We start from the raw sequence: 6,236 nt of genomic DNA, 5'->3' as shown, positions 1-6,236 counted from the left end.
GCAGTCTGTCTTCACAGTCCACCAACTAGAGCAGAGGAGCAGTCCCGCACGCGCGCTGTGCAGCCTGCGCGCTCCTGTGCCTAAGACATGCTGACAGCCTTGAGCTGCCGGAATGTAAGGCTCCCAGGACACCCAGGAGAAGGAAGGGCGCACACAGTGGCGCTGCAGCCAGCCCGAGTCCGTGGAGATGCTGCGGGCTGCCAGGCTGTGGCTCTGACTGGATCACGCGTGGCAGGGCGGCGCGCAGGGCAGCAGCAGCAGCAGCAGCAGCAGCAGCAGCAGCAGCAGCAGCAGCAGCAGCAGCGGCCTGGCCCTCCCAGGTCCGCAGGCCCAGGCCAGGGTGTGCACAGTGCCCCTCGTGTGCCTCGCTCGCTGCTCACTCCAGGATTACAAACGGCATGGTGGCTGTGATGGGCCAGTCGCATCCCTGACCTGCGGTGTGCCTCTCCTTTTGTCTGACTTTTCTTTAGTCCCAGGGACCCTGACTGGAGTGAAGGCAGATGGTCTTCAGCAGTTCAAAGTGCTACACGGCTCAGTCTGTGCTCACTAGTCTCCTCCCTGGAAAATGTCCCCCGAGATTGTAGACTGACAGAGACACTGTATTCTGCAGGGCTTTGGGCAGTGTTTCAAGAGAGATATTCACCACACTGTGTTAAGTCAATCCATTAGTCGTAGATGAGGCTGAGACTGCCAATGTCACAATCAGTGTCCAGACCGTGGAGTTAGGACAGCGCTCTCTTCCTGCGTTCCGTGCATGCTGGCTCTCAAGTGTCCTGCGCTCTGGGCGAGGCTCGCCGAGCCTACGGAGAACAGTGGGATCACAGTCCCAGGGCCGCAGGCTCTCTGCGGAGGAAAATTACAGATTGTAAACAGAAGCAAGGTAGACCTTCCACACAGAGTCTCCTTCATCTTACCACTTGGACCTACAGTGATTTCTAGTGCACTCGTTGCAAAACCAGTGTAAGCACCGTTCAAACATAATGTTTTGACTTGAGTGGAAAATTCTCAGTGAAAATAATATCACTCAGGACCTCTCCTCATGTATCAAAGCTCTGAACTGCCTCTGAAATGGTGCTCTCCAGGGTGTGGCTGAGGCTTCTAAGCCTCTCTTCCTTGTCAGGAAATCTGCTAGCATCCAAACCAGCACAGGTGTGCCTTTTATTTGTGGCTTTTATTTATTGTCCTTTGTGGGAGGAGTGCAGAGCTGGTTTCTGGTTAGCCTCACATTCCCCTCCTGAGGAGAGAAAAACATAAAAGAGTCAACAAGGTCACAGAGTCCTGGGGTCTGCCCTGGCCCTTGCCAGACAGACTTGCAGGTGCTGCCCTCCCTTGGCCGTATTGCCATCCCCTGAAGGGTCTCGCTCTGGCCTTGGGCCCTTTTTGATCCCCAAGGCCTCCCAGCACAAGTGATGCCCTTACATTATTGCTGGAACCTCTCCGAGCCCCTCCTCCAGCACACTGCGCAGTTGGGAGGCTGAGTCGCAATGTCATAAACTCCTCGGAGGCTTTAACATTGACGTCAGAGTTGGAGCACTCCTCCCAGCAAATGCCCTCAAGGAAACCCGTTTTCCAGGTATGAATAATTTCGGGTGTGTGTTGCCCAGAAGCGCAGCTTCCTAGTACCTACACTGTGTTGGCTGCAGATATTCTGTAGTGTTGTTTTGATATTCTACAGTGTGCCTGAAACACTGTGAGGGGCTCACTGAGTTGTTCAATGTAGCCGACAGCCCAGCACCAGGACGTACACACTGTATGTAGGACCCTGAGCAAGGGCAGCGTGTGTCCTCATCACAGTCTCACTCCACCAATAGGACAGCCCTGGATGTCTGAATTCTCTAAGAATAACGGCAGTTGTGCTCATGACTGTGGACTCCGTCCTGTACTCAACTGCACTGATGTGCTTTGACCCTTGCTATGATGTATTCAAGGCTGCTTTATGAAATATCTTATTCTTTTTCTGAAATGCTTGTTTGGTAGTAACAGGGTGGTGTTTGGGTTTCATTTGACTAAAATTAATCCTTAAATCCTCCCTGAGGTTCTCCTTTCCCTCTGAAGACTGTCTGAAGAGTCAAACTTCATTCTTACATTGGCACTGCTACTTTCTGGAGGTGCGTCTGTAGTGTGTCCTGCTCCATGGTCTGAAGGTCCAGGTCTTACCTCACTGGGAGTGCAGTGTGGACGTGGGCCAGAGACTGGTGACTGAGACACAGCAGTGTGGAGATACCCGGGGCTGTGAAGGGGAAGGCTGGGCAGACAGTCTTGTCCTGTCAGGACTGCTGTGTGCTGCGTCACTGCCCAAGAGGAGATGTGGGCGTGTGGAGACAGCCCAGGAGCAGAGACAAGGTTCTCATGGCTGTAGGACAGCACTGGGTCCCTACATCTCGTGGGGCTGCAGGAGCCTAATGGTTGAAAAGGGGGAAATTTGCTGCCCCGTACTTGAGCCTGCTCACTGCAGCAGGGCGCGAGGGTCATGAGAGGGTCACAGCTGTGTACCGCGTCATTGCACATATGTCTGGCTGAGGGGGAGAGAAGAGAGCTGGGAGGAGCCACACGGAGCTCTCACGGTTCCACACAGTGCTCTGTGCTCCCAGATGCAGGATGTCCACTTCCCACATGTTCTACCTATTTGCTTCAGTTTTTGGTAAATTATTATATCATACCTGATAAGCCTCATAGTTCTACACCTTTATGTTTGTCTCTGGAAAATAAGATATATTTAAATGTTTATTCTTTTGGCTCACTTTATTTGTTTTAAAATAGATTGAGTATCATTCCTGGCTTTCAAGCTAGACCACATAGTTCCAGAATGTTCTTTTAAGTATGGAAATTCCACCCATATATATGGCCCTCTTGTGTACTTCATAGCATGTCAGTCCCAGCTCATGGGCAGGCCGTCCAGATGCAGTGTCATCATTTTCTTTCCCTCCCATAAGTGGTTCTAGTGCTGTAGACGTCTACAATTTCTTGGGTAAGGAAAATTTTCAGAGGCCAAGACAATTTTAAGTAAAGTCTCTGTATATCATTAAAGACTGCCTTGGGTAGTCATTAATGCCAGGTTCAGATAAGTATGAACAAATGTATCAGTATACTGGTAGGCACCTCTAGACAAATCAAACATCCCTGGGAATGTTTGTGAAATTCAGAACTCTTTCACAATGCAAAGATCTCATTGAGCATTGCAGAGAATGGACTAACATTGCTATGGTTTAATTCTAAAATGTTCCCCCAAGTCCTTGTGCATATGGAAGAAGATTGGACCATGGGGTTGGGGTGACATTATCAGAGGTTCTGTGCCTTGATCGGTTCAGCAGCCGCATGTGCTGCTAGGAGGTGGGGCTGGTCGCAGGTGGAGAAGACCTGGAAATGTGCGCTCTTGTCGCAGTCTGAGCTCCCCTCTGCTTCCTGGCCACCATGCAGTGCAGAGCTCTCTCCGCCATGAGTACCGCCACACTGTTTCTGCCCTGGTGCCAACAAGACCTGGATGGCCCCCTGAGGCCGTGAGCCGAGACAAACCACTCCTTCTGGGAGCTGTGGTGTCTGGGGCTGTGTGCCAGTGAGGAGAAGGTGACTGAGGCCGAGCTCCACTGCTTTCATGAGGACGTGGAGGAGGAGTCTGTGTCCTGAATGGTTCAGGCCCAAATGTCAAGCTCTTCTAATGTAGAGCAGGACTCGTGAAGACACCACTGCCGAGACCCAGTCCACAGCACGTTGGCGTGTTCCTCGGTGGGGGAAAGCCTTGCACGTTCCTGACACCTGCTCTAGCTGTGAAAGTGATGCTGCTCTGCCGGATCCAGTGCGTAGACTCGATCCCTGAGAGGGACGTACACTACAATCCTCTGTCCCTTCTTTTTCTTAAATTTATTTATTTTTTATTCATTTTAATGAGAGAAAAGATAAAATAGCTATGAAACAATTTCAAAACAAGTTAGTAGGGCAGTTACAATAATTTACACATTGAATATTGTTGTCTTCATAGTAGTTGTTTAAAGGACAAGATGCAGACATGATATCTTGTCTAAATAATATTAGTACAAAACGTTATTCTCAATGAACTAAGAAAAAGTAGCTGTGCATCTATCCTAACTAATATATATGTATATATATATATTTCTTTTTTTCCACAATAAAATCCTCCTTTATTTATGCTTTTGCAAAGTTAGTAACATGTGACACAAGGTTGCCTAGCAACTAATAGCAGACCTTAACCAGACAGAATGTTTTTGTTAGGACTGAGGTAGCTTGTTTGCTTTGAACACTGAGGCCTAGTCCCACTTACATACATTTGATCAATTTCTTGGCTTTTCTGGCTCTCCACATATCCCCCTTCTTTGTTTTGTTTTGTCAGAGATGGATGTTCCACCGCATTTAGAGATGTGGTATTTGGAGAAGTCTTTAAAGGACCTTTTCATACTTGGTGTCAGTCCAGAGATTGTAGGTACTTGATTTCAGCAAAATCACCCAATATAGTCCAATAGTCCATACTAGTAGTGAGTTCTTAGCACAACTGGCAATTGCCAGAAGTTGTTGACTTGAGCCTTTTATAGCTCAGCATATTAATAGAGCTTTACTTTTTATATCTCGAGGTTACACTTTTCTGCTGGATGGTTAAGAACAAGGTAAAGCAAGACCTATATATTGAAAAAAATGTAACTTTTGTATCTGACAAGGTCAGTCAAATCCCCTCAGGATTAACCCTGAAGCCATGTACAGCTGCTTGTAGATCTTTTGTCAGTGTCAGCCATATGGATGAGTCACGGCCATTGCTTGACCAATTTACATTCTGTGAAAGCCTGAGAGAATGTTTTCTGTTTAGGTGACTCTCCTCAGGCACACTCTACATCATTGATTACTTTCCTCTGTGGCCCCATAATCTCATTGATGAGAAAATTTGGGACACCACTTAGTTACAGAATGTCACAGCAGAGGTTTTCTTAAGTCCTGAGTCCTCACTGACCTTGAAGGGTTAGAGCCAAAGTATTGGCTATCCTTGTAGCCCATCTCTCTCCCTATTTTTTGATCTGCAGTCTTTAGTTGTTAAATATCCAGAAGAGATGCTTAATGATATTATTACAGAGAAATTTAAAAATCACACCATATACAACATTGTAGGAGGACAGTCCTTTCTTGTCTCTTGTTTGCTTTTATTACATTTTTAAAGAAACATTTACTTTAAAGAGATTATAACAATAAATTGATATGACATTAGGAGCAGTACACATTTAGATGGCCCAAGCGACAGGTATTTAAGCATGGTTTTAATATGACACATTGCTGTCCTCAATGTAGTTGCTTATTTCACAGATATCAACATATAGTGTTTGTCAGGGTGAGAATTCTACCCATTAACTGCTATTTTCAAAAACCTGTTGGAAATTCTTAAGACCATTGTTTTATCCATCTTGTTTATATAAATGTGTGGTTTTGCTCCTACCATATTTCCTAGTTTTTCTCCTTTCTCTGTCTTCATTGTTTAATCTTTAAATTCTCTCTTTCTATTTTAGTATTATACATTTCAATTTTTATTTCTTCTTTTGAGTTCTTAGGCTAGTAACAGAATATGATATTTACACATGTGTGTCTGGTTTATTTCACTTATGAGTATACCTTCAAGGTGTGTCCAATTTCCTATGAAGCCTTCGAGTTTATTTTTCTTTATAGCTGAGTAATACTCCATTGTATAAAAATGCCACATCTTTTTCATCCGTTCCTCAAGTGACATATCTGCCCCTCCTTAAATGGAGTTTTCTTTTTATAGTCAAATTACAAGGTCTATTTACACTCCCAATATGTGTCTCATGAGATACATGATTTGTAGATCTTTCTCTCACTTGAGTTATTGCATTCATTTTCTTGATTTTGTCATTCAAAATTCAAACATTACGAATTCTAAAATGTATGTTTATATTTTTCTTTTTTTTTTCAAAACAAAAGGATTTAGTAATAGTTTCTACAGTGTCTGTCAAAAATTTAAAATGATACAAACTGTGCAAATGCTCAACTCAAATCAAGGTTGTAAATATTTTTCTTTGTTGCTCATGACGTGACCGTTTGTTTAAGATTGCTCTAAATTCACTGTCAGTTGTAAGATATGAGGTTTTAGCCCTACGTCTTCTTCAATGAGTTTTATAATCTGAGATTTTACATTTAATTCTGCAATCCATTTTGAGTTGCACTTTTTAAAATTAAGTTTATTGGTACATTTTAGGCATATGTAATGATCAATCACATTCATAGGT

General features: G+C 44.7%; 1 pseudogene; it reads right to left on the bottom strand.

Annotated features, from left to right (window-relative positions):
• The window catches only part of LOC101570340, an 8,254-nt pseudogene extending 6,119 nt beyond the window's left edge, over positions 1-2,135 (bottom strand).
• Between the last annotated feature and the right edge of the window lie 4,101 nt (positions 2,136-6,236).

Source organism: Octodon degus, unplaced genomic scaffold, assembly GCF_000260255.1.
Source record: "Octodon degus isolate 3935 unplaced genomic scaffold, OctDeg1.0 scaffold00155, whole genome shotgun sequence".
NCBI lineage: Eukaryota > Metazoa > Chordata > Mammalia > Rodentia > Octodontidae > Octodon > Octodon degus.
This window is presented reverse-complemented; position numbering and strand designations above follow the sequence as displayed.